We start from the raw sequence: 20475 nt of genomic DNA, 5'->3' as shown, positions 1-20475 counted from the left end.
TTCTGTAAAAAGTAACAAGTAAATCTGTACTACCTTTATTATCATTCATCATAAAGAGAATATAGATTCCTTCAATTGTCAATAAATAAGTAAATAAATAATAACTATGGAGTGCCTACATAAATAATACATAAAACATCATCAGTAACAAATAAATAATGTACACAGACTCTACAGATAAATAAATACAGACATTCTCAATAACAAATATGTAATAAATTAATAATAAATATAACACTGCTAGTAATACATTATAAATACAAGCACCCTCAGTACTAGAGAAACAATAAATACATACTGTCTTTGTAATAAATAATACATACACACCCTCAACATTAAACAAATAATGGGTGCTTTCCATAATAAATAACAAATGTCGGCACACTCAGAATGAAATAGATTATAAATACAGGCTTTCTGGGCAATAAATAAAGAATAAGTACAGGCACCCTGTACAATAAATAAATAAATTTTAAAAAGCAAACAGACAAACTTAAATAAATAATTCAAATTTCCTAATAATAAAGGCAAGCACCTTTTTTTGAATATGAATGAATTGAGGTCCGCTTCCTAGATTGGTATATTTCTAGTTCAACAAGAAAGGGTGGATTGTGTGATTTTTGTCAGGGGAGATCATATGGGGCAAATCATATGTTGTACAGAGCCTTGGTCAGACCTTATCTGGTGGGTGATCTAATTGAGGTTTTTAAAATTATAAAGTGGTTTAATCGGGTAGATATAGAAAAGCTACTTCCTCTGGTGAGGGAATCCAGAACAAGAAAGCACACTATTAAACTTGGAGCTAAAACATTTAGGAGTGAAATGAAGACACAGTTACTCACACAAAGATTAGTTGAAATTTGCTACTCATTCCTCAAAAGGTTGGATTAATTGAAAATTTAAAGGCTAAGCTCAACGAAGGATTTCGAGGGAAATGGATCAAGGAGAAGTAAATTGAGCTGAGGTATAGATCAACCATGATCTAATTGAATAGTGGAACAGGCTCAAGGGGCTGAATGGCCTACTCCTGTTTCTAGGTAACTCTTGTGCGAGCAGGAGAATATTTGGGAAAGGACTACCGTGATGTAGTTAGGTTCATGTGAAAATAGAAAAGGATTGTGCACTGCACACACCTGATGATAATGAAAAAGATAATCTATATTCCAAAGATCAACAACTCTGTGTGGACAATAGTACTTCCTAGAACCTAACTCTATAATAGAAAGGGCAAGAAAGCCAAAATGAGCTTACAGTGTAGATTCACAGGGATGACACCAGATATAAGAAACTAAAGTTGTGAGGAGAGATTTGAGATACTGGGTCTAATACCTCGCCCAATAATAAATAAAATAATAAATATGGATTTTCTCGATAATAAATAAGTACTAAATACGGACTCCCTCAATAACAGACAGGTAATAAATACAGACTACATTGCAAGAACTAAACAATATAGACTCCCTTGCTAATAAAGAATGAATACAGACTGCTTCAATGCTAAATATAAATATTAGTTCCATCAACAATAAATAACTAATAAATACAGAATCCCTTGAAAATAAATAATAATTACATACTCCCTTGACAATAGATAAGAAATACAGACTCCCACAACAATAAATAAATAATAATATAGCCTCTCACAATATCAAATGAATAATAAATGCAGCCTTCGTTGATAGCAACTGCAAAATAAATGTAGGCACCCTCAGTCATAAATCAATAATCAATACAAACAGCCTTGGTATTCAATATTGTAAATGTGGACATAGTATTAAATCGATATTAATGGTTTTAGTAATCGATATCGTAAATAGTGTAATAAATCAATAGTAAATGTAGGCACCCTCAAAATGTAGACAGCGAACCAACATCATCAGTGAGGTATGATAAACGCTGATGCACCTGATCATAATGAATACAGTTTGAGAAAAAGTAATTATTACAGATAATGCAATTAATAAATATATAATAATAAACAGAGACTCCCCCACAATAAAAATGTATCCTCAATAAAGAATAAGTATTAAATTGATACCATTAATAGTAAATAGCCAATATAGATAATCTCAATAATAAAGTAATAAATACTAACTATATCAACAGTAAATACAGGTATTGCAAATAATAAATGAAGCCACTCTTAATGGTAAATAAATCAGTAAATAAGAGACTCCATGGAGGTGATTCTGAAGTGGAGTGCCCATCAGAAGTTAGTAGATGGATTAATTGCAATGCCAGCCCAGTGTAGTGGGTGAGATGCCCCAACCATTTATTGTAGTAAGTGAGAGGCTCAAACCATCTTGTGCAACAGGGCACATTAGGAAGGAAGTGGGGAGCTATCAGCACTAATGGAAAGAAAGAACATGCATTGATACTGAACCTTTCATGACCTCAGAATGTCTCAAAGCACTTCACAACCAATGAAGTACTTCTGAAGTCTTGTCACTTGCAGTTTAGGGAAAGCAGGAGACAATTTGCACATAGCAAGCTTCCAGTACATCAATGAGATAAATGACCACCAAATCTGTTTATTTTGTGTGATTTTGACAGAGGGATAAATATAGCCAAAGATACCGGGAAGGATGCTTCAGCTCTGCTTCAAAATAGTGCCACAGGACCTTTTACGTCCATCTGAGGGGCCATGGGTCACATTTGAAAGACAGCACCACAGGCATTTATAACTAATAATGTAGAATCTAAATTTTATATAAAAATAAAGGTTATTTTTATACAAAAAAATAAATGTATGACTTTAAAGTGAGGATTCTGTCGTGTCTGTGCTCTGGTCCAGTTGTCCCCATCCATTAATTGCACTGGAAGACTACCCTCATTCTTGATTGACAAGAGCAATGCCACAGGCCTTTGCCACTGATGTCCAGTAGTCAGTAAATATATAATCACTTAGAAATAAAAAACAGATACAAACATCTGCAGTAATAAACAATAGGTATAGACTCCCAGACTAATAAGTAATATATTGCTCAACAATAAATAAGAGATACAAATACTTTCAGTAGTAAACAATAGATATACACTCAATTAGAAATAAATATTGGATACAGGCTCCCTCAGAAATAAACAAAAGATATGGGAATCCAGCAATAAACAATAGACACAAATTCATTCAGTAATAAAAATCAAATAAAGACTCCCTCAGTAATAAACAATAGATACAGACATACTCACTAATAAAAAAATAGATACAGACACCCTCAGTAATAAACAATAGATACAGGCAACCTCAGTAATAAATAATAGATACAGGCACCCACAGTAATAAACAATAGATACAGAATCCCTCAGTGATAAACAATAGATAGTGACTCCCTCAATAATTAACAATAGATGCAGACTCCCTCAGTAATAAACAATAGATACAGAATCCCTCAGTAATAAACAATAGATACAGAATCCCTCAGTAATAAACAATAGATACAGAATCCCTCAATAATTAACAATAGATACAGACTCCCTCAGTAATAAACAATAGATACAGAATCCCTCAGTAATAAACAATAGATAGTGACTCCCTCAGTAATAAACAATAGATACAGACTCCCTCAGTAATAAACAATAGATAGTGACTCCCTCAGTAATAAACATTAGATACAGACTCCCTCAGTAATAGACAATAGATACAGACTCCCTCAGTAGTGAACAAGAGATGCAGTCTCACTCAGTTTTAAAACATAAATGCAGACACCCTCAGTAATAAACAACAGGTAACAGACTACCAATAATAAATAATATATACAGACTCCCACAGAATAAATAATAGATACGCATTCTGTTAATAATAAGCCCAGGATACAGACTACAGTAACAAACAATAGTCACAGCCAGCCAGAAATAAACAATAGATATAGAAACCCAGTAAGGTATAATAGCCAAAGACTTCCTCAGTAAGAAACAATAGATACAGATGCCCTCAGTATTATAGATCAGATACAGATTCCCCCCGGAAATAAACAAAAAATACAGACTACTAGTAAGAGCCAATAGATACAGCCTCCCATTAATAAATAATAGATACCGAAACCCAGTATGAAATAATAGCCACAGCCTTCCTCAGTAACAAACAACAGATACAGGTGTGCTCAGTAATAAACAGCAGATACAGAAACCCAGTAAGAAATAATAGCCACAGGCTCCCTCAGTAGTAAACAATAGATACAGATTTCCTCAGTAATAAATGTACAGGTTCCTCTGGCTATAAAGAATAGATATAAAATCACTAAATAATAGACATAGATTCACTTAGAAATAAACAATAATACACTCATTAATAAACAATTGACATGACTCATTTAGAAATAAATAATAGATACAAACTCCTTCAATAATGAACAATGGATACGCAGGGCAGGATTTTCCCTCAGTGCACCAAATGCAGTGGCGGGGGTGAGAAACGGTGTTTTACCCACCGGCTGCATCAGTGGGTTTTCGTGCCATGTCATCTGCTTCCCGCCTTATTAATTATATACGTATGGGAAACACACCGGATCGCGAGCAGGCAGCCTCTGATTCACCCGCCCCGCCATAAGCTCACTGCTTCCTCAGTCCGGGCGCCATATTTAAACAGTGTTCTCAATGCATGCAGCCCAGGACTGCTCTGCTGAAGACATGGCTCCAAAAGCCTAAAAGATGGCAGCCCCCAGGTTTAGTGACTCCTTATTGAAACACCTGCTGGACGCTGTGGAGGCCCGGCACGATGTCCTCTGCCCCTGTGATGGGTGGAGGAACTCCACGAACCTCACCAATCCGGCTTGGGAGGCAGTGGCAGTGGTGGTCAGTGCTAATGCTACACACAGGACATCAGCCATCCAGTGCAGAAAGAGGATGAATGATCTCATCCGTTCTGCCAGGGTAAGTCAACCACCTGATCACTCTCAACTCACACACTCACAAGCCCAATACACATTCACAGGGATGTCACACACTGCCAGCTCAAGGGACATCACCACTCACTCTCAAACACATCTCCATCTGGGCTCATCTCCTCTGGAACTTGCGTCTTCATCCTGTCCATGGCTTCACTCACCACCTACACATACCAGGCATCCTCATCATCTGTCCTGGCATGCGTCCTGCTCTCACTCTCCATCTGCCTTTATGCAGGACAAACTCACACACAATCGCATGGTGAGGTCCCAGACCAGTGGGGAGGAATGCCAGAACTTGAGGCCTTCACTGCCTTTGAGAACAGAGGCATCGAGCTGCCCAGAGAGGAGGCGGACTGTGCCTGTGGCGACAGTGAGATCAGCGGCAAACACCCACGTGAGGATCTTGCACCAGCTCATGCCTCAGATAACCATACTGTGAGTGCATTGTCCTGTTTTACAGCTGCCTGCCATGAACTAATTATCTTTACTTTCACAGGCACCTCTGCCAAGCACCTGAGGCCCTCAATTAGCCAGGCCCTTAGCTTGAGCTCTGACAACAACTCAGATGAGGAACCTGAGGATAGCACAGTTGAAGACTCACCACAGCGCTCACCCACATTCTCCAGCAGCACAGAGACACACGCCTCGGTGGGACCTAGTTCTAGGGCCACCTTGAGGTCACAACCTGGTGAGCACAGCACACCATCTGGTCCACAGCAGGTGGAGGCAGGGACATGCGAGATCACCGGCACTCGGAGGACTGCTGGAGGCCACGATTCTGCTGAGTCTGAGTCAGATGATGAGCCTCTGCACTCGGTCCTAAATTAGCTGGTGGAGCTTCAATGACAAGTGCGGGAATATCAGGAAGGGATGTCAGCCGCATTCCTCAGATTTCAATGAACGATGGAGGAGTCCGTCCTCCTTCATTCTCAGGTATAGCGCCAGCATGGCAATGCACAGAGGTCAACACCGGCAAGATGGAGACCTTGGTGCAGGTGATTGGTCTGCACTGCTGCAGGAAAAGCACTCCATTGCTGTAGCCATTGGTGGCATTCATTAGTGGTTACGTGAGATGGGGTGGGGCACCTAGATCTCACTCCAGCTGTATCTTTTCCTCAAGGAGTCAGCCAGGGGTCCACAGGTACCCATAGGGAAAAGGACCAGCAGCTAGACACCTCAGAGCCATCCATCCAGGTGACTCCGGGACTGTCCAACCAATCCAAATTCCCTCTTCCTGTGACCCCATCACTGACCGCTCCACAGGCTGAGGAGGGTGTCCCCACAGCAGGAGACCCAAAGCAGGCTGGGGCCCTCCAGGTCTTGGCTCTCCAGCGGACGTCCACCAAAGTCCTCACAGACAACAGGGTGTAGCAGTCAGCAGGGTGCATCCACCTCTGCTGTGGATGTCAGGGAAGCACCCAGACGTAGCGGTAGGGTTAGGACAGTTAAAAAAGTTTAGGAGCACAATTGTGGCATGGGTGTTCACAACATGTATGTAATGTTCACAACTGTAAATAGAATCACACCCATTTCACGTCTCCTCTTGTGTATACCTCCTTTTTATGATGAGCTGTGTTGCTATCAATCGGTGTGACACCATGGTGCCTCTCCCCACTTATCGCAGTCACTATCACGGGCCTCTTGTCTATGTGGTGCGCTTCCGTATCGTCACAGTGTGTGCCCCTTTTTCAGATCGTTCTCAACATTAAGGTTGAGGCATCACTGATGTCAAGTGTGCTTGTGCAAGGAACCTCGTTCACATGCTCTGCTGTGTCATGTCATGTTTATTCTTGGCTGTGTAAGATTGAGGCAGAGGTGTTCTCCTATCTCGTCCGTATTCTTCAAGGTGAAAGTGCAGTGTACAAGGAGAGATGTGTTCATGCATGGAGAAGGATCATATATTGTGTAGCTCAATGTGCTCTCTGTCATCTGGTGGGGTTTTCATGCTATGAGCCCATACTCAGAGCTTGTGCACACTGCTGTCTGCCAATTGTGTTTCTGAATTTCCGAGCGTACATCTGCTAAGCTCACCAATAAGGGGGAGCACCTTGTCACCTCCAGGTGCTGAAGCTCTGCCCCTTTCAACCACATTATCGCCCTGGTGCTTGATCCTACAACCTTGAGCGTTTCTCAGCCTCTAATTGTCTGTACTGCGGCCACAAGGCTCTCGTCACAATGTTGGGATGCAGCACTGTCTGCTCCATCACCTAAACACTCGCCGAGACGAGTGATGCTAATTGAAAACAGTGATTTCTGGTGATCAATAGAGCCTTTAAGCATGCTCTGGAAGTACACATCATAGCTTTAGACAATGTGGAGGGCAGCAATGGGATAGCAGCAAGGATGTACTGGAGCCGAAATGTGCTCTGTATTAACAATGACTCATGACCTTGAGGGTTTCATGGTGTCTGAGTATTTTGGAGTTTGCAAGGGCCAGGGCTGGTCATGAAGGCACAATGTGTGTCTTAAAGAGGAGGCATTTTAACGTCTGCCACGCAAGTGGCTGAATGTCTTCGTTCTCGGGTGGTCCACATGCATAGTAAGGTGAGGACAAAAGCAGGTCAGCATCCCTAACAGAGAGTGCCGGATGTTAATGTGTTAGAGAAGAAGGCGACACAGAGAATTGAGTCACCTCTGATTAGATGCACACCCATGGAACGTCCTCGGCTGCCTTGGCCCAAGTGTCACCTATCAGTGTCGCCATCGAGGTTACACAGAATGCGTTGTCCTGTTGCTGGAGAAGGATCTCCTTGAGGAGCTTTGTCACACTGAAGGCAGACAGCTGCAAACCCGCTGAGGGTAGTGGAACAGCTCCTGGCTGTTGCGACCGGGATGCTGGAGAGACGCTTGAAGAGACAGCACCTTCTAACGTCTGATGCTGAGACTCCCTCCTCCACCTAGCACCTCATCTCAGCAAGGACACATGCTCCCGAGGCTTTATCTTCCCTCAAAGGGTCAGGACAATGTGAGCTTGATGTGTGACTATTCATATTGAAGTGCATGGGTGAAATGAGAGGAATTGCAATGCTGGTGCTCATCCTGGCCCCATGAAGGAGGGCTCATGTCCAATAGGGTACTCACTACAATCGTCATCCTCCTGGTGGAATCTGGTGACAATCAGGGCCTTGCGCATGCCTGGCTCATCTGGCCCGTGTTATGGCCTCTTCCCCTGCAGCCTCAGCTTCCTCGAACTCAACACCCTCATCCCCTTCAATGTCCTCCTCATCAGAGGAGATGTGCAGCTCCTCCATGTCAGCATCTGGCAAGTCCTCCCCCCTTTGCAGTGCCGGGTTGTACAGCGTGCAGCAAGTCACGATGATCTGTGAGACCCGCTGGGGTCTGTACTGGAGTGCTCCACCAGATCAGTCCGTATTGGAATCGTATTTTTAGATCCCTATGGTGTGTTCCACCAATGTCCAGGTTGTGGCATGAGTTTCATTGTACCTTCTGTCTGCAGGAGTCTGAGGCTGCTGCATGGGCGTCATCAGCCACATCCTTTGTGGGTACCCTTTGGCACCGAGGAGCCAACCCTGGATCCTGTGTGGTTCCTCGAAGTTGTTCGGGATCTGTGATCGACTCAGGATGTATGAATCATGGACGTTTCCTGGGTATCTGGCACAAACCTGCATGGTCAGTTTCTTATGGTCACAGACCAGCTGTACATTGAGCGAGTAGTAGTCTTTCCGGTTTATGTATTGTAGTGCCTGTTGTCAGGGAGCTTTTATAGCCACATGACAGCAGTCAATGACATCCTGCACCTGTGGGAATCAGGCAATCTCAGCAAAGCCCAGTGCTCTTGTGTCCTGGCTTGCTTGTTCTCTGTTGAAGTTGATGTAATTTTGGGCCTTGGCAAAAAGGGCATTTGTGACCTCACATATGCATTTGTGCGGGGATGCCTGAGAGATCCCGCAGAGGTCCCCAGTGGAGCCCTGGAAGGAGCCACTGGTGTAGAAGTTCAGAGTGGCCATTACTTTCACAGCCACTGGCAATGGATGTCCTCCCAGTCCCCGTGGTGCCAATTCCTGGAGAATGTGGTAAATGTGAGTCACCAGATCCCTGGTCATGTGGGGGCATCGGTGAAGGTGTCTCTCGCTCATCTGCAGATAAGTCATGCCAGTTCTGTACAGCCTGGGTCTTGCGAGCCACCTACACATGACGTCTCTGTGAGCGTCATCCTCTGCATCCAGAGGAGCTCCCACTGCCCCTTGGTCTTGAGGGTTTAGCTCCTCCCTTTGGTGAGGCAGGTGCCTCCGTCGTAATCTCCTCCTCCTCTCCTGCCTGTATGTGATGATGCAGCAGCAATAAATCCAGGTTCCACCTTCCTGACGCTCTCCTCTCTGCAGCATCAATGGGAAACAGACATGAGTCACCATCAGCCTCCAAAGGCCCCATTTCTGTCAAAGACTCATCAGGGAATGTGGGTTCAGGGGCTTTATTCCAGTGTCAGAAACTAATCGCCCCAAAAACCCAGGCCAGTGCAGGGTTCATTTCCCCACCACCCCCTTTACATGACTGACTGCTATGAGATTGCTTTGGCCAGGTGCTTGGATAGAAACATTTAAACATAGAAACTAGGAGGAGTAGGTCAGTTGGCCCTTCGAGCCTGCTCCGTCATTCAGTGTGATCATGTCTGATCTTTTATCTCAACGCTGTACTCTCGCACTCTCCCCATACCCCTTGGTGCCTTTAGGATCCAGAAATCTATCTATTTCATTCTTAAATATATTCAGCAACTTGGCCTCCAAAGCCTTCTGTGGTAGAGAATTCCACATGTTCACCACCCTCTGAACGAAGAGGTTTCTCCTCATCTCAGTCCTAAATGGTCTACCCCATATCCTGAGACTGTGACCCCTTGTTCTAGACACCCCCAGCCACTTTCAGCCCAGATGCTGGGATCCTCATTCACTGCACTCTTCTGTGAATCTGCCTTGGCTATGATTGTAACACACACCTGAAGTTTGTCCAGTCACTCAGTTGCTCTGGAGAGTGTTACCGCTCTGGGGAATCTCCACACTGTGAACGAGGGTTTAATACAAGGAGATTGATTAGAGCCACTTTGCGGGATTAGTCTCACATGAAAGCACATCATAGCTTCACTTTCCTGATTCCCTGCATTGTCATTGAAAGGCTCCTAACACGTCTGAGCTGTGCATCCCTCTTCACTTGGGAATGCACAGTTCAGATGGGTGCCCCTTTAATCAGCCCCCCAGTGCATGCAGCTGAACCTCCAATCTGCCCTCAGAGCCCTCACCAGCAGAGTATCTCCTCATTTTAATGTGTCTGTGCCATTGCTGCAGGTTGGAAGATGGTGGTGCAGAACTCTCACTGTCAGGCCAACGTGGACCCTCTCTGTGTGAGTGTGGAAATCCCTCCCATTGTCCTGCAGGAGTTTAACATTCTGGTTTCCCTCCCTCCATGAACCTCTCAATCCTCCCCTTGTATTCCTTGATCCCATTGTGATTGTGGTGGATATCCCTTTGTTACCTCGGAATATGGTGAGGTAGGTGTGCCTGTGCCATGTGTGAGCCTCACCCTTCCCCATATTGAGGACACTTGAGCAATCTGACATATAACACCACCCCATCCTTCCGACACCCTTGAATGCCCCCACAATACCTTTGCCCCATCTAAAGACTGTAGATGCCTCCCCTGACTGAGTGTGCCATCTGCTCATCAGAACATGGAGCCATAGACAGGGTGACATTGCTGGAAGTTTATTTACAATAGTCAACATTATGTACAAGAGATTAACGCCCGAGCACACGTGCTGAAACTACATTTTCTTAACCTTCCTAACCCTGTCACTATGTCTTGGTGCTCCCTCAACATCCACAGCGGAGATGGAGGCAGCCTGCTGACTGCCACGCCATCTGTGATGGGCATCCTCTGGAGGGCCGAGACCTGGCGGACCTGGCCCTGCTTTAAGGGTCCTGCTGTGTAGCAGTGGCAGCCTCCTCGGCCTGTGGATCTGGAGCTGCTGGGGTCGTAGGAAGAAGGGAGTCAATGGGCTGGACACTACTGGAGTCACCTGGGTGGATGGCTACCAGGGGTACACCTGCTGATCTTTCTCCCTATGGGTGCCTGAGGGCCCCTGGCTGACTGCTTGAGAAGAAGGGGAAGCTGGAGTGAGATCGAGCTGCCCTGCAGCCCTCTCACGTTGCCACTGTTGGAGGCCAACTATGGCGTCAGCGATGGAGTTGAGCCCGTACAGCTGAAGGTCTCCATGGCGGCCAGCATCTTACCAGTGTTGACCTCAGTGCGTTCACATGCTGGTACTATCACCTCAGACAGAAGGTGGACAGACTCCTCCATCTTGCTTTGCAATCAGAGGAGTGCAGCGGACATCCTTTTCTGATGTTCCCAAGCTTGCATTTGCAGCTCCAGCAACTGAGATATGACCGACTCCTGAGGCTCCTCATCTGACTCGGACTTCAGCAGATTTCTGGCCTCCAGCAGTCCTCCAAATGCTGGAAACTTGGGAAATCCCTGCCGCTGCCTGCTGTGGGTCAGACAGTGCAATGTGCTCACCAGATTGTGACCCTGAGGCTACTCTAGAACTAGGTCCCACGGAGGTGTGTGTCTCTGCACTGGTGGAGGGTGTGGGTGAGCACTGTGACGGGTCTTCAATGAGGGTGTCATCAGATTCCTCATCCAAGGTGTCTTCGGGGTTTGAATCAAGGACCTGTGTCATGGACTGCCTTGGCTGCTTCCCAGATGTGCCTGCGAAAGCAAGGAGAGATAATTAGTGCATGGCAGGGGACTGCAGAACAGGGGAATGAACTCACAGTATGGTTGTCCGATGGATGTTGCACTGCTGGATCCTCACTTGGTTGAGCACTGCCGACCTCACCGTCAGCATTGGAACAGTCCATATTGTGGCCGGCCAGCTGGGTGACTCTAAAGCCTGTGAGGACCTTGATGTCAGGTATTCCTCCACCAGTCTGCGACCTCTCCTTTTTGTTGTATGCCAGCTTGTCCTGCATGGATACAGATAGAGTACAAGCAGAATGCCTGCCAGGCCAGATGAGAATGATGTGTGGGTGGTGAGTGGTGCTATGCACAAGCTGAGGACACGATCCGCAGGGCAGATGAAGGTGTGTGTGAGACAATGAATGGTGATGTCCCTCGAACTGGCAGTGAGTGAGATCCCTCTGGATGTGTGATGGGCTTGTGTGTATGTGAGTTGAGAGTGATGAGAAGAGTGACTTGCCCTAGGGGAAATGTAGGAGATCATTCATCCTCTTGCGGTACTGGGTGGCTGTCCTCCTTTGCAGGGCATTGGCACTGACCACCCATACTGGATTGGTGACCTTGCTTGCTGGTCCTCGCCCAGAGTCGGGGTAGAGGACTCCACGGCGGGCCTCCACGGCATCCAGTAGCCGCTTGAGGGGGGCGTCGCTAAATTTGGGGGCAGCGTGTTTCCTCCCTTTTGCAGACATCAGTTCCCAGCAGTTTCCAATCCCTTGAAGAGTGCTAGCTCTGTGCAGGGGCAGCCTTTAAATATTGCTCCCGGTTTACCGAAGGCCTGAGTTGACAGCAGTGCTGGCGAATCAGAGACTGTCTGCCAGTGATCCGCTGAGTTTCCCAGGAATGCATAATTTATGAGGCGGGTCACACCAGGATGGGAACAATATGGTACAAAAAGCCACCATTGTGCCCAACGAGCAAAATGTCCTTTTTCCCATCGGCTACCGCACTTAGTGTAAATCTGAGACGGGTCCGCCCAACTGGCTTACTTGCAAATAAATATTATACACTAACGCTCTCAGTAATATACTGTAGGTACAGACCGTCAGTAATAAACAATAAATGCCAACTCCCAGGAATAAGCAACAGATAAAGACTTCAGTAATAAACAGTAGATAAAGACTCACATAGCAATAAAAAGTGGATACAAACTCTGTCAGTAATAAATAATAGAAACAGACTCGCAGGTTAATAAATAACAAAAACATGCATTCTGTAATAAACAATAGATACAGACACCCTAAGTAATAAGCAATAGATATAGACTCACTCAGTAATAAACAATTGATACAGACACCCTAAGGAATAAACAATAGATACTGACTCCCCCGGTAGTAAACAATATACATAGACTCACTCAGTGATAAACAATAGAGACAGAACCTTCAGTAATAAACAATAGATACAGACACCCTCAGTAATAAACAATAGATACTGACTTCCTCATTATAAACAATAGATACAGACACCCTCAGTAATAAACAATAGATGAAGACACTCTCAGGTTTAAACTATGGATACAGACACATTCAAAAATAAACAATACATACAGACACCCTATGGAATAAACAGTAGATACTGACTCCCTCAGTAGTAAACAATATACATAGACTCACTCAGTAATAAACAATAGAGATAGACTCCCTCATTATAAACAAGAGATACAGACACCCTCAGTAATAAACAATAGATGAAGACACTCTCAGGTTTAAACTATGGATACAGACACACTCAAAAATAAACAATAGATACAGACACCCTAAGGAATTAACAATAGATACAGACTCACTCAGTAATAAACAATAGATACAGACTCCCTAAGTAATAAACAATAGATACAGATTCCCTCAGTAATAAACAATAGATACAGATTCCCTCAATAATAAACAATAGATACAGACCCCCTCAGTAATAAATAATAGATACAGACTCCTGCAGTAATTAACAATAGATATAGACATCCTCAGTAATAAGCAATAGATACAGACTCCTTCAGTAATAAACAATGGATACAAACACACTCAGTAACAAACAATAGATAGAGCTTTCCTCAGTAATAAACAATAGATACAGACATCCTCAGTAATAAACAATAAATACAGACTCCCTCAGTAATAAATAATAGATACAGACATCCTCAGTAATAAATAATAGATACAGACATCCTCAGTAATAAACAATAAATACAGACTCCCGCAGTAATTAACAATAGATATAAACACCCTCAATAATAAACAATAGATACAGACACCCTCAGTATTAAACAACAGATAATGCACAGCATGTAACGCAGGCTCACCTAGTAATAAACAACAGATAAAGTCTCCCTTGGCAATAAACAATACATAAAGACATCCTCCATGAAAATGATAGATACAGGCTCACTCAGCAGTAAACAATAGATACAGATTCGCTCAGTAATAAACAATAGATAGAGACTCCCTCAGTAATAAAAAATATACATAGACTCACTCAGTAATAAACAACAGATACAGGGCGGAGCTTTCCCAGAATTGCACCAAGTGCAGTAGCAGGCGTGTAAAATGGAATCCTAACACCAACGAAATTGACGGGTTTTCATGCCGTACCTTCCCGAGCCGCCTCATTATTTCTTCACTCCCGCGAAACACGCCATTTCCATGACGGCCAGGATCTCATCTGCCTGCCTGCCATCATCCTGCTGTTTCATCATGCTGGCCACCATCTTTAAAAGGCAGTTGCCAACAAAGTGCTCATCGCCACCAGCTCACCATTGCTGCCTGGGAGACATGGCCAGCAAAGGAAAAAAGACTGCAGCCACCACCCCCCAACTTCAACCACAGGTCCCTCGAGCGACTGCTGGATGCTGTGGAGGCTCACCGGGATGTGCTCTACCCCCACTCTGGCCGCAGAATGGGCAGCAAAGTCACCAACCCGGCTTGGGAGGCGGTGGTCAGCACCAACGCCCTGCAGAGGAACATAGCCACCCAGTGCGACAAAAGGATGAATGATCTCCTCTGATCTGCCAGAGTAAGTCACTCTTTTCATCACTCACAAACCCATCACACATCCACAGGGCCCTCACTCACTGCCAGTGCAAGAGACATTGCCAGTCACTCTTTCACACACACCGTCATTGTCCTCATCCCGTCTATGGGACCACTCACCATCCACACAGGCCAGGCGTACTTATCATCTGGCCCGGCAGGAGTCCTGATACACTCTCCCCATCTCTATCCATGCAGGACAAACTGGCTCACAACAGGAGGGAAAGGTCGCAGACAGGTGGAGAGATGCTGGAGAACAAAGTTCTGACAGAATTCGGCAACAGAGCCATCCAGCTGGCCGGTGAGGATCTGGACAGGTCCTGTGCTGACAGTGAGGTCGGCGATGCTCTACCAAGTGAGGATCCAGCAGTGCAACATCCATCAGACAACCATACCATGAATGATGTGTCCTCTTTCACAGGCCACTGCCATGCACTAATTATCTCTCCTTGCTTTTGCAGGCACATCTGCCAAACAGCCAACAGAGTCCATGACCCAGGGCCTCCAATCAAACCCTGAAGAAATTCTGAAGAGGAATCTGGAGGCACCCTCCCTGAAGTCCCATCACAGCGCTCACCCACACTCTCCACCAGCGCAGAGACACACATCTCAGAATGACTTAGCTTTAGAGTAGACTCGGGATCACAATCTGATGAGCACATCACACTTTCTGATCCAGAGCAGGGGGCAGCAGGGACTTCCCGGCATTTTCAGCATCCCGATGGTTTGCTCCTCCAAGTTGTGAGCTGCTGCATGAGCCTCATTATAGCATTGCTTTGCTGCAGTCTGAGGCCGCCGCATGGGTGTCATCACCCATGGCCACTGTGGGTAGCCCTTGTCCCTGAGGAGCCAACCCTGTGGACCCTGGAAGATTGCAGGGTTCTGCTAGCATCTCAGGATGTAGGCGTCGTGCACACTCCCTGGAAACCGTGCGCATACCTGCAGGATGCATTTCTGGTGGTCGCATACCAGCTGCACGTTCAGTGAGTGGAAGCCCTTGTGGTTGATGAAGTCCATCGAGTGTAGCGATGGAGACCTGAGTGCCACATGAGTGCTATCAATCACACCCTGCATCTGTGGGAATCCCGAGATCTGGGCAAATCCAATGGCCCTTGCATCCTGGCTGTCCCAGTCCCAGACAATATGCACAAAGCTGTGTGCCATGGAGAAAATGGTATCCGTGACTTCATGGATGCATTTGTGGGTGGCGGATTGTGAAATCCCACAAAGGTCACCTGTGGAGCCCTGAAAGGAGCCACGGGCATTGAAATTGAGCGCTGTGGTCACTTTCACAGCCACTGGCAGTGGATGCCCTCCATGTCCCCTTGGCCCCAAGTCCTGCAGTAAGTGGCAGATGTGAGCCACCAGGTCCCTAGACATGCGCAGTCATCGGCGACACTGGTTCTCAGTCATCTGCAGGAATGGCAGGCGGCGTCTATAGACCCTGGATGTCACTAGGCACCGACCAGCCAGGGCTCGCTGTCACTCCTGGGCAGCATGTGTGGGAGCCCCTGCTGCCCCTTCTTCATGAGGTTGTTGCTCCTGCCTTTCGCAGCCAGGAGTCTCAGTCACTCTCTCCTCCGTCTTCTTCACTCTCTGTAGGCCACCAGGCATACAGCTAGGTCACCGGGATCCATGATCCTGACATGGTCCTCCTGCAGCATGAAAGAGAGAGAGAGAGAGACGTGGTTATTATGGATGTACTTAGCACCTTTCCTGACCCTGTGTGACCACCCCTTAACACTTCCCGGAGAGTGCTGGCCACCCCTCAGATGGCCACAGATGAGTGCGCTGCATGGCTGCCCTGTCAGCCTGCGACATGGGGGAGACTGGTCCAAACCGGGATGCTGAGATTGAAAGGGGCTGTGAGCACCTCCAGCAGTGACTGCTACATGGCCAGTGTTGGCGAGGAGATTGTACAACATGTGCAGTCCAGCTGCTCTGCGGTCCAGTAAAGTGGTCACAGCCTTGCAGTCTGTGCCAGGGTGGTAAGGTCTGGAGGGCTTGGTGGCACATTGGTGCCTCCGCATTTCTCACGTGGGCGGGCAGGTTAGGAGCCCGACCCCAATCATATCACTATGGCTGCGCCTGACCTGTCTCAGTTACAGAGGGGTGGTCAGTTTATATAGGTGTCCCTAATGCGTGGCCACTTCCCTCGCCTACCCTGCCCCCCACCTCGGTTGCTTGTGCGCGGGATGCAATGCCAGGGCAGCATTTGCCCCAGGTACCCCCACCCCGAGAACATTCACCTCCAGGGCCAGGCATCAGCTACCCCTGGACACCACCCCACCGAAATCAGTCACTTCCGTGGCAGGGCGGCACTTTACCCAGGCCCCCTGAAGCCTGCAAAGCAATAGGCGACCCTGGCAAACTGGAAAACGATGCTATTCACTCAACTTATTTCCGTCAAAGTGAAGGCTGCCAAGTGCACGTCGTCTGTGTGCTATTGTGAAACACGTCGACATGCTTTCCCACCAACGTGGACAGACGATCCAACGGGGGTCCTGAGCTGGCGGGGTGGCCTTTTAATGAGATGCTGATGTATTACAATGAGCTCCCTGACGACCATTGGCGGGAAATGCGCCCTGCCTTCTGGCGGGCTGAGAGAACAATCACAACCTGCCTTACCGCTGTCGTTAACTAGATCATGTCATATTGTGTGAGCCCGCCATCTATCACGCCTGCTACCAGCGGGCACGGAAAATTCCGCCCACAGACTCCCTCAGTAATAAACAATAGATACAGACTCACTCAGTAATAAACAATAGATACAGACTCACTCAGTAATAAACAATAGATACAGACTCACTCAGTAATAAACAATAGATACAGACTCACTCAGTAATAAACAATAGATACAGACTCACTCAGTAATTAACAATAGATACAGACTCCCTCAGTAATAAACGATAGGTACGGACTCCCTCAGTAATAAACAATAGATACAGGCTCCTTCCATAATTAACAATAGATAGAGCCTGCCTCGGTAATAAACAATAGATACAGACTCACTCAGTAATAAACAATAGGTACAGACTCCCTCAGTAATAAACAATAGATATGGACTCCCTCAGTAATAAACAATAGGTACGGACTCCCTCAGTAATAAACAATAGATACAGCCTGCCTCAGTAATAAATGTTAGATACAGACTGCCTAAGTAATTAACAATAGATACAGCCTGTTTCAGTAATAAACAATAGATACAGACACCCTCAGTAATAAACAATGGATACAGACTCCCTCAGTAATAGACAATAGATACAGGCTCCCTCAGTAATAAACAATGGATACAGACTCCCTCAGTAATAAACAATAGATAGAGCCTGCCTCGGTAATAAACAATAGATACAGACTCACTCAGTAATAAACAATAGGTACAGACTCCCTCAGTAATAAACAATAGGTACGGACTCCCTCAGTAATAAACAATAGGTACGGACTCCCTCAGTAATAAACAATAGGTACAGACTCCCTCAGTAATAAACAATAGATACGGACTCCCTCAGTAATAAACAATAGGTACGGACTCCCTCAGTAATAAACAATAGGTACGGACTCCCTCAGTAATAAACAATAGATACAGCCTGCCTCAGTAATAAATGTTAGATACAGACTGCCTAAGTAATTAACAATAGATACAGCCTGTTTCAGTAATAAACAATAGATACAGACTCCCTCAGTAATAAGCAATAGATAGAGACTCACTCAGTAATAAATAGTTGATAGAGCCTGTCTCAGTAATAAGCAATTGATAGACTTTCTCAGTAATAAATAATAGATACAGCATATACAGACTCAATTAGGAATAAACAATATATAGAGACTTCGCAGTTACCAACAGTAGACACTAAAAGCTCCACTATTACAGAATTCTGATGGACGCCCTCAAAATTTATCAATATACACAGGCTCCCTCATTAATAAACAATAGATACATATTTTCCCAGTAAAAATGAAAGAAAAAGGGCGTGTATGACAAGTGTCAGATTGATAATACAAGCGCCACACTGAATATAAAAAAAGTTCAGAGGCAAAGTGAAAATAGGAATAGGAGAAGCAAAGAGGAAGGATGTTAATAGACTGGCAACTAACATAAAAGGGAATCCAAAATCCTCCTATAAACATATAAATGGTAAAAGAATGGTAAAGAAAGAGTGGGGCCAAGTTGAGAGCAAAAAGGAGATTTATGCATCGAGGAAGTGGGCATGATTGAGGTAATAAATGAATACTTTACATCTGCCTTTACCAAGGAAGAAGATGCTGCCGAAGTCATAGGCTGGAATTTTCCGGCCCTGTTGGCGGGCCGGGAGGGAGTGACAGTATGGCAACATTATAAGTGTCCTCCCTTAATCTAATACTGCCCTTAACTTCCCTAATAGGTCATGGATGGATCTTGCTTGCTGAGATTTTTTTTTCATGTAATGTACTTTTGTTGAACATTTTGAACTGTTTCTTTAAATGTTTCTCACTGTTTATTTACTGCCATACCTTTCAGTCTAAGTAACCATTCAACCTCAGCCAGGTCCTCCCTCAGACCTTTGTAATTGGCTTTGTTTAAGTTCAAGATTCCTGTTTGGGGCTAGAGTCAAATTCAATTGTATTATGAACACTTCTTCCCCAGAAGATCTTTTACGATGATATTATTAATTACGTCGGCTTCATTGAACAATACCAGATCTAAAATAGCTTTATCCTTAGTTGATTCCACAATGTCTTGTTCCACAAAAGCACTCTACAAACCCATCTTCCAGACTACATTTGCCAATTTGATTTGTCTAGCCTATATGGAGATCAAAATCCCCCACCATGATTACATTGCCTTTGTTACGAGCTCCAATTATTTCTTGCTTAATGCTCTGTCCAACTGTATAATCACTATTAGGGGGGCTCTAAATTACTCCCACCAGCGATTTCTGACTCTTGTTATTCCTAACCTCCACCCTTCCTCGTTCTACTTCCTGATCTTCTGAACCAAGGTGTCGCTTGTGTCACATGTCATTTTTTGACTATCAGAGCTCCCTAGGTAATAAATAATAAACACTCACCGACTTAATTGTTTGCTTTTTCCAGAAACCTACAGCTTTTGAAAATTCAGCATGGCATTATCTTTCTTAACCATTACTGCTTCTCTGATACTTTCCTCACTTGTTCCTTCTAAGGGATGATGTCCACTCTTCTTCCTGGCTACACCCTGAACTTGCTTGGAACTTCAACCTGTCGCACCGACCCCCTTACCTTAACTCACTTTCCCCTCACTGCTTCAAAACTGTGGAACTTCTCAGCCTCCTCCTGCCTTCCCTGTCCTCTGCAATCCATACGCAAACTTGGCTCATTATTATTACCTCTGGATTTAATTCGTCCTGTTCCGTGCTTTTTTTCCATCTCTGGTACAGTTCTAAATTGTGGGGCTTTATTCAGATATCAGTTCAAACCATTGATACCTCATTTCCTTTTAACGCTACAGTTTGCTTCTAGAACAGCTCGTTGAGAAACTGTTGAATCAGTGCCATTGATGTTTATTGCAAACACGTCTCTTGTTACACGTAAGCTAGGCTATGTTTGCCTGGAGCAGGTGGGGTAATTGGAAGGGAGTGCTGTAATGGAGATCATTACACTGAAGCTTTTGACTGTCTTGCCCAGTCAGTCACTGCTACAGTGCCATCTACAGGCTGCTGCTCTTCGCCTCGTGGCAAATGGAAAGGATGACAGGAGATTGTACCTGCGCCTTTCAGCTTCGTTAAATACTCAATAACAAGGCAGATAAAACCATGACATGATTTATTTTCCAACACCTTCCACTTCCGAGTGTTAAT

Source organism: Cetorhinus maximus, chromosome 15 (genome assembly GCF_964194155.1).
Source record: "Cetorhinus maximus chromosome 15, sCetMax3.hap1.1, whole genome shotgun sequence".
Taxonomy (NCBI): domain Eukaryota; kingdom Metazoa; phylum Chordata; class Chondrichthyes; order Lamniformes; family Cetorhinidae; genus Cetorhinus; species Cetorhinus maximus.
The sequence above is the reverse complement of the archived record's forward strand: the minus strand, read 5'-3'. Positions refer to the sequence as shown.